The sequence below is a fragment of the Chrysochloris asiatica genome, unplaced genomic scaffold (assembly GCF_000296735.1).
Source record: "Chrysochloris asiatica unplaced genomic scaffold, ChrAsi1.0 scaffold00263, whole genome shotgun sequence".
NCBI classification, from domain to species: domain Eukaryota; kingdom Metazoa; phylum Chordata; class Mammalia; order Afrosoricida; family Chrysochloridae; genus Chrysochloris; species Chrysochloris asiatica.
The window spans coordinates 3,704,833-3,713,743 of record NW_006408781.1 but is presented as its reverse complement, the minus strand read 5'-3'; the positions used below and the strand labels follow the sequence as shown (position 1 = coordinate 3,713,743).

General features: G+C 39.6%; 1 pseudogene; it reads right to left on the bottom strand.

Moving 5' to 3' along the window:
* Positions 1-2,258: 2,258 nt before the first annotated feature.
* On the bottom strand, positions 2,259-3,659 carry LOC102838167 (annotated as a pseudogene).
* Positions 3,660-8,911: the final 5,252 nt, after the last annotated feature.

Sequence of the window (8,911 nt, the reverse complement as noted above, 5' to 3'; positions counted from 1 at the left end):
TTCTGATATTCTCTGCTTTCAGCCAAGATCCATTGGACATCAGCAATGATATCCCTCATTCCACCGCCTCTTCTGAATCCAGTTTGAACCTCTGAAAGTTTTCTGTCAATGTATGCTTGCAGTCGTTTCTGTATTACCTTTAGTAAAACTTTACTCTCATAGGATATCAAAGATATCGTCCAATGATTTCTGCATTCTGTTGGGTCACCTCTCTTTGAACTTTGGAATTGGCACAAATATGGATCTCTTCCAATCAGTGGCCAGATAGTTTTCTTCCAAATTTCCTGGCATAGATGAATGAGTGCCTCCTGTGCCGCCTCACTTTCTTGAAAGATTTCTATTTTGATTCCATCAATTCCTGGTGCCTTGTTCTTTGCCAATTCCTTTAATGCAACTTGGACTTCTTCCTTCTGTATCATTAGCTACCTCTTGAAACGAATGAACATCAACCATTTCCTTTTAGTCCAGTGACTCTGTGTATTCCTTCAATCTTCTCTTGATGCTTTCTGCATCATTTAATAATTTGCCCAGAGAATCATTCAATAACAAAAGTCAAGTATTAAATTTTTTCTTCAGTTATGCCAGCTTGAGAAATGCTGAGCATATTCTTCCTTTTTGGTTTTCTCACTTCAGATCTTTGTGCATTTCGTTGTAATATCTGACTTTGTCTTCTTGAGCTGACCTTTGAAATTTTCTGTTCACCTCTTGCACCTCCTCATTTCTTCCATTTGCTTTAGCATTTCTACACTGTAGAGCAAGTTTCAGTGTCTCTTCTGATATCCATTTTGATCTTTTCCTTCTTTCTTGTCTTCTTAATAACTTTTTGCTTTCTTCATGTATTATGTTTTGATGTCATCCCATAACTCTTCTGATCTTCGGTCTTTAGTGTTTAATGTATCAAATCTGTTCTTCAGATGATCTCTAAATTCGGGTGGGATATATTCAAGGCCATATTTCTCTCTCATGGACTTGTTTTCATTTTCTTCATCTTCAGTTTGAATTTGCATAGGAGCAACTGATGATGGCCTGTTCCACAGTCTGTCCCTGGCATTATTTTGGCTGAAGATATGGAGCTTTTCAACAATCTCTTTCCACAGATGTAGTCAATTTGATATATATTACATCTAGTGAGGTCTATGTGTATAGTCTCTTATGCTGTCAAAAGAAGGTATTTGAAATGAACAAATCATTGATTTTGCTGAATTCTATCATGCGATCTCCAGCATTATATCTATCACCAAGGCCATATTTCCAACTACTGATGCTTCCTTTTTGTTCCCAACCTTTGCATTCCAATCACCAGTAATGATCAATACATCTTGATAGCATATTTGATCAATTTCAGATTGTAGAAGTTGGTAGAATTCTTCTATTACATCCGCACTAGCTTTAGTAGTTGGTACATAAATTTGAATAATAGTGGTATTAACTGGGCTTCCCTGTAGGTGCATGGATATTATCCTATCACAGACAGCATTGTACCTCATGACTGATCAGGAAATGTTCTTTTTGATGATGAATGCAACACCATTCCTCTTCAATTTGTCTTTCCCGGCATAGTAAACCATGTTTGTCAGATTCAAAATGGCCAATACCAGTCCATTTCAGCTCACTAATGCCTAAGATATTGATGTTTATGCATTAATTTTTATTTTTGACAATTTCCAATTTTCCTAAATTCATACTTCGTACATTCCATGTTTTGATTATTAATGGTTGTTTACAGCTATTTCTCTTCATTTTGAGTTGTGCCCCATCAGCAAATGATGGTCCCGAGGGCTTTACTAGGATTTACTTCACTTGCATCATCACAGTCAACTCAACTTTGAGAAGACAGCTCTTCCCCAGTTGCATTTTTAATGCCTTCCCATCTGTGGGGCTCATTTTCTGGCAGTATATCTGACGGTGTTTCTCTGTTCTTCATTAGGTTTTCTGTGACTTAATATTCAGAAGCAGTTCATCACTCCTTTTTCCTAGTCTGTCTTCATCTCGTAGCTCATCTGAAACCTGTCCACTACTACACTAGGTACTATATACAATTATATTCAAGTAGATTATGTTGCTCTAGCATGTTCCTTTCATCAATGCACAATAAAAAAAACCCTGTATTTTCTCTTACAATAGCAGTACACACACACACACAAAAAGCTGTCAGTCTTAAATGACTTAGTGAATTGAAAGGAAATAGAAAGCTGAGAAATAACATATTAAGTAGACACCATGAGAATTAGAAGATTCATTCAGTTCAGGTCCTTGAATCAACCGGCCAGCCTGCTAGCAACAAGTGATGGTTTCTGTTGAAGAAGGTCCTGTGGAGTGGGAATGTGGTCACCAGTGACCTACGTCTCATTTGGGGCAATAGTAGGAAGTTGCTTGTTCTTCATTTTTGCCTTGGTGGTGGTGGTGGTGGTAGTGTGCTGTGGAGTCAATTCCTGTTGCAGACCGTGTAAGCCTGGTCAGAAGTTCAAGGCCCTATAGGCCCGAGTGTAACAGATCTAGCCACTTGACAGTTAATGGCAAATTGTTTTTCATCTTAATATCTGGTTATGTTTTATTAATCGCAAATATGAGCCCTTATTATTCACATAGAAATATTAGAACCTCCTAAAGCCGAGACTAAAGGTTTCAAAGGTCAACCCTTTCTCTAAAGGATTAACTAAAAACATCTTAGCTACTTCACAGTTCTTTGTTCTACAGACAAAAAAGCCATCCACCCTGAATCTCTCCCAAGTATTAGCTATTCAGCCAAGTTCCTGAAAACCTGGCTCAGGAAGCCGAAACAGCAGGACTCCGCCCAAGCCTTTTGTCCTTACCTCTCACCTTCCCCCAACTGAGCTCAGGGGCTATAGATATGTTAATTGAGCCTGAGAAACCAAGTTGCGGGCCTGGGATTCGAACCAGCGAAGTACAATGTAAAGTTACCTGAATGTCTGGAAAATTACTGATGTTAGCTGTATCCTGTTTTAGTCCCTCCCAGCTTGGTGTGAAGCTCCTCCCCTAAATAAAACAGAGGTCCAGGCCTCCCCAGATGTGCATTACAGGTTGGAGGGCATGCAGTAAAGATTGCAGTGCATTAAAAGATGGAGGACATGCAGTAAAGATTGCAGGGCAGTGAGTTGCTGCCTGCAGAGGCCACGATGCCTGTACTCCCAAGTCTGCCCACCAGTGATGTATCCACCCTGGCTTTGGGGTGCCTCATTGTCTCCCTTCTTCTGTCTGTCTGTGTATTCTTTTGCTATCTCTATCGCCGCCAGGTATCTCCTCCTCGTGAACCGAACCCCTATGTCGAGGCCAGTCCCCGACAAGTTCCAACTCCTAGCGACCCTGTATAGAGTTTCTGAAGCTGTAAATCTTTATGGGAGCAGAACACCTCATCTTTCTCCTGCAGAACTGCTGGTAGTTTTGAACTGCTGACCTTGAGGTCACCAGCCCAACTCGTAAACACCATGCTACCAGAGTGCTTTCATTTTTGCCTTAGCCATATTGCAATCCTCAGAATCAAAATACTTTTGCTCTTTCTGTAATCGTTTCATTAAGAAATATGAACCTCCAGGTTTTTGTTTTAATTTTGTTTCTTCAGCTTTCTCTGGACTAGTCACTTTATCTTCCATTTCCTTTTGTCGTTCCATGAAGGCCACCTCAGGAATTTCCATGGACATAGTGTTCCTTCTAACTCCACTTTTCTGGCTCTGCAAAGCTGAAGCACTTCAGTACCATTTACTTTTTTTTTTTCTTTTAATGTTTTATTGTGAATTATATGATAGTTTGTGTGGGAGAACATTAGTTTTACATTCATCCTATCGTGTATGGTTACATTGCCATGGTTACAATCCCCTCCATGCATCATCAACCAACCACAGGGTATACCCTGCAAGCCTGCCCCCCAATCGTCAGCACACAGCCTGTCTCCCTCTCTGGGTCTAAAGTCCCCAGCCACTCCATCTCTCCACATCATCATCTCTGCCTCCATCTCTGGCATCACTGCTTCTCTGGGTAGGGTCCCACTCTCTGTTTTTCTCCCTTGATAGTACCATTGACTTTTGATCATATGCTACATCTTGAAATGGTTGAACATAGACCATTGCCTTTTTGACATTGTGACTGTGTATTCCTTCCATCTTCTTTTGATACTTCCTGCATGTTCAATATTTTGCCCATAGAATCCTTCAATATTTCAAGTCAAGATTTGAATTTTTTCTTCAAATCCCTCAGTTCAAGAAATTCTGAGCATTTTCTTCCTTTTTGGTTTTCTTACTACTGATTTTTTCACATTTCATTATCATATTTGATTTTGTCTTCTCCAGCTGCCCTTTTAAATTTCTATTGAGCTCTTTTACCTCCTCATTTCTTCCATTGGCATTAGTGCCTCTACCCTGAAGAGCAACTTTCAGAGTCTCTTCTGAAATACATTTTGATCTCTTCTTTCTTCTTGTCTTCTTAATGAGCTTTTCCTTTTTTCCTGTATGTTGTTCTTGATGTCATTCCACAACTCTTCTGATCTTCTGTTATTAGTATCTAATTCATCAGATCTATTCTTTAGATCTCTAAATTCAGTTGGAATATGTTCAAGGTCATATTTTGGCTCTCATGCTCTTGTTTTAATTTTCTTCAGCTTCATGATATGAACAATTAATGGTCTGTTCCACAGTCTGCCCCTGACCTTGTTTTGGCTGACGATATGGATTTTTTCTATCATCTCTTTTCACACATGTAGTCAATTTGATTTCTGTGTATTCCATCTGGTAAGGTCCATGTACATAGCAGTCTTTGATGTTGTTTTAAAAGGTATTTACAAGGTTTACAGCAAGTGGGTTTGGAGCAGAGGCCAGAAAGAAGGTGTTTTCTGATTTGTGGTGGCCAGCAAGTTCCAGCAAAGCCATTTTGAGCAGGAACTAGCAGACACAAGGTCAAGAGAGCATGCCCATCACAGAGTGTGGACCGATCCTTAGAGATAAAGATGTGAACATTTCTTATTCATTCTTTTATTTTCCTATCTCTGCCCACCTCCACTTTGGGGACGAAAGATGGTACCTGAGAGTGGAGACCCCAACCCCAGAAGTTCTACCTTGCACATGCATGGACCTGCACAGTAAGGGGGAGCAGTCAACAGGAACAGCTTAAAATGGGAGTGTCTTTCAAAATGGGTCTGGCCAGCCCTGGGCTGGTTATCACTAGGAGAAACACCTACATGAGCTTGAGGGGAGGTAAGAGATGCAATAAAGGAGAAAAAAGACCAAAAATAGAGCCTTGAGTTACATCATAAGGCACAACAGAAACATCTTGAAATTTCTCAGGCACCTTTGAAGGCAAGAAGCCAAAAAAATGGCATTAAAGTCTTACTTATATTTTGCTATATCCCCACCCCCTTTTTTATTGGTGATTTTGGACTTTAGTGTCCAGTCTGTGTTTTTGGTCCCCCTTTTATCTTTCTCTCCTTGCCTTTCCCAATGAGAGACAGCAGTTGCAGTCACACAGCCAAGCTATAATCGCATCCTATAATATCACACCATCTGGGCAAGAACCAATGCTAGCTGCTATACACCAGAACAGCATAAATAACTGACACCTGATAAAACCACTCTGACTTGAATCATAAGAGAAGTGAAAAAAGAAGCCCATCTCCTGATCAATCTACCAGGAGGCAATCAGCTTAAGAACACACCAACATGTATTCCTCTAATTATTGAAAATACAACAGCACCACAATGCTTTAAAAGCAACCAAAAATTTCTGCTCATGTCCAGAAAAAAGACAGAGTAACTCATATAAATGAGCTGGAGATAGACCTAGAATTTTCATTGTAAGGAATTTGGGCAGGCCCTGGACTTCCCAATAAGGAGTTCAGCAGAATTATATTGAGGTACAAGGAACTCGGTAGCATAGTGGTTATGAATCAGGCTGCGAACCTTAAGGTCAGGCGTTCAAAACTACCAGCTGTTCTGCAGGAAAAAGATGGGGCTTTCTGCTCTGTAAAGATTTACAGCCTCAGAAACCCTGTATAGGGCCGCGATGGGTCGGAATCAACTCAACAGCACTTAACAACAACAACAACAACAACAACATATTGAGGTACATCCAAATGTTTCACAGAAAAGCTAAGGGAAATAAGAAAAATGCTACAAGAACAATCAAATAAGATAGAAACAGCACTGGAAACAATTCAAAACCTGCAAAAAGAGGTCCAGATGATTAATAATAAAATATTAGATATGGACAATACACTGAAAGGACAAAGCAGTAGAACTGAAGGGATAGAAACCAGAATCAGCAAGCTGAAACACAAAATCTCTCAATACTACTAAGATAGAAGAGCAAGCAGAAAAAGAAAAAAAAAAAATCTGAAGAAAGGCTAAGATTCATGAGGGACAACATGAAGAGAAATAACTTACAGGTGAATGGAGTCCCAGGACAGGAAGAATCATATAAAATCACAGAGGAGATAGTCAAAGAGCTGCTGGAAGAAACTTTCCCTAACATCCCAAAAGACAAGATGATAAACATTCAAGAATCTGAATGAACCCCAGGAAGGATAGACTCCAAAAGAAAATCGCTAAGACATACCATAATCAAACTCTCCAAAATCAAAGACAAGGAGAGAATCCTGAAAGCAGCTAGGGAAAAAAGAAGTGTTACCTACAAAGGCAAGTCAATAAAGTTAAGCTCTGATCTCTCAGCAGAAACCATGCAGGCAAAAAGGCAATGGGGAGACACATACAAAACCCTGAAAGAAAAACATTGCCAACAAAGAATTGTTTGTCCAGCAAAGTTGTCAATCAAATATGGCAGTGCAATCAAAATATTCCAGGATAAAAAGAAGCTAAGGAACTTTGTAAAAGCCAAGCAAGTGCTTCAAAACATCCTAAAGGGAGTTCTTTGGACTGAGAACCAACAAGAACAGAAAACAACCAGAGACAGACATACTGTAAGGTCTAATTGCCCTATATTAACTAATTTTTAAGAAGGAGCAGGCTGAAGTGGAAAATCTTTAGCATCAACAACTACCCTGGATGCAAAAACCCCCTTCCCCCTTAACTCTGGCTAAACTTGTCTTCTGTAACACTGCTTATGCAAATTCCTCACATCTGAGTGGGCCTGCCTGACTCACAGGATAGTATGGCCAGCGGCCAAGGCTAACCTTGAGAACAGCCGGCCAAAGTTAATCTTGAAAACTAACTGTCCTAGCAGATATATCCCATCCCCAATTTAATCTTGGGAGGTAACTGTCCCAGCTGATGTACTCCTAGCCCCCACCCTAACAGCTCATGCATATATCATACACTTGGCTTGTACAAGATAATGTCAGATTGCCTATGTATAAATACTCTTTGAAAAACTGAGTCGGGCTGCAGTTTTTCCTGCTTTTAGGGAGGCTGTAGTCGCTGGCCAGCTAATAAGGCTTCCTTGTCGATCCTGACTGCTTTGAGTGGTCATCTGGGTAAATTAAGGCCCAAAAATGCATGGCAACACCACCTGCAACTCAGTTGAGAGATGGAAGAGTCCAGACCAGAACAAAACTACAAGAATAAAATCTGAGGATCTGAGAGGTCAGTCTATTTTTAAAACAACTACAAAATGGAAGAAGCAGAAAATACAGTAACAGAGATCCAGGCGGTGATGAGGTCAGGTAGATTTCAGGATAAAACAGACTGCTTTAAAAGGAGAAAAAAGTTAATAGAATATAGGTTAATCTTAAAGAATAATACTTCACATCATATCAATAAAAGGAATATCCAAGAAGAATATGGAAACATTAAAACTATTAAGAAATTGATAAGAAAGAAAAAACACCAAAAAATGAACTCAGGACTGGAAGGCATGCAGAACAAAGAAACCAGCAGCACCAAAAAAAAGCAGACATAAAGACAGCCATTAATTCATACCCATAAATAATTTCCCACCACTCATCTGCCAATTTATTGTACTGTGGTGGCTTGTGAGTTGCTGTGATTCTGGAAGCTATGCCACGGGTATTTTAAATACGAGCAGGGTCACCCATAGTGGACAGGTTTCAGATGAGCTTCCAGATGAAGACAGACTAGAAAGGAGTGACGAACTACTTCCGAACATTTAGTCACTGAAAACCTTATGAATAGTAGAGAAACACTAACACATATAGTGCTGGAAAATGAGCCCCTCATATTGGAAGGCACTCAAAATGCAACTGGGGAAGAGCTGTCTCCTCAAAGTAGAGTTGACCATGATGATGCAAATGGAGTAAAGTTTGTGGGAGTAAAGCCCATGGGACCTTCATATGCTGATGGGGCACAACTCAAAATAAACAGAAACAGCTATAAAAATCCATTGGAAAATTGGAAACATGGAATGACGAAGTATGAATCTGGAAAAATTAGAAGTTGTCAAAAGTGAAATGGAATGCATAAACATCGGTTTCTTAGGCCTTAATGAGCCGAAATGGACTGGTCGTGGCCATTTTGAATCTGAAGACCACATGATTTACTATGCCAGGAATGACAAATTGAAGATAAATGGTGTTGCATTCATCGTCAAAAAGAACATATCCAGATCAGTCATGAGGTATAACACTGTCTGTGATAGGATAATATCCATGTGCCTACAGGTAAGCCCAGTTAATTCCACTGTTATTCAAATTTATGCACCAACCACTAAAGCCAGTGAGGATGAAGTAGAAGAATTCTACCAACCTCTTCAATCTGAAATTGATCAAACATACAATCAAGATGTATTGACATTACTGGTGATTGGAATGCAAAGGATGGAAGCAAAAAGGAAGGATCAGTAGTTGGAAAATATAGCCTTGGTGATAGAAATGATGCTGGAAATGACATGATAAAATTCTGCAAAATCAATGATTTGTTCATTTCAAATATCTTCTTTAGACAGCATAAAAGATGACTATACACATGGACCTCACCAGATGGAATACATAGAA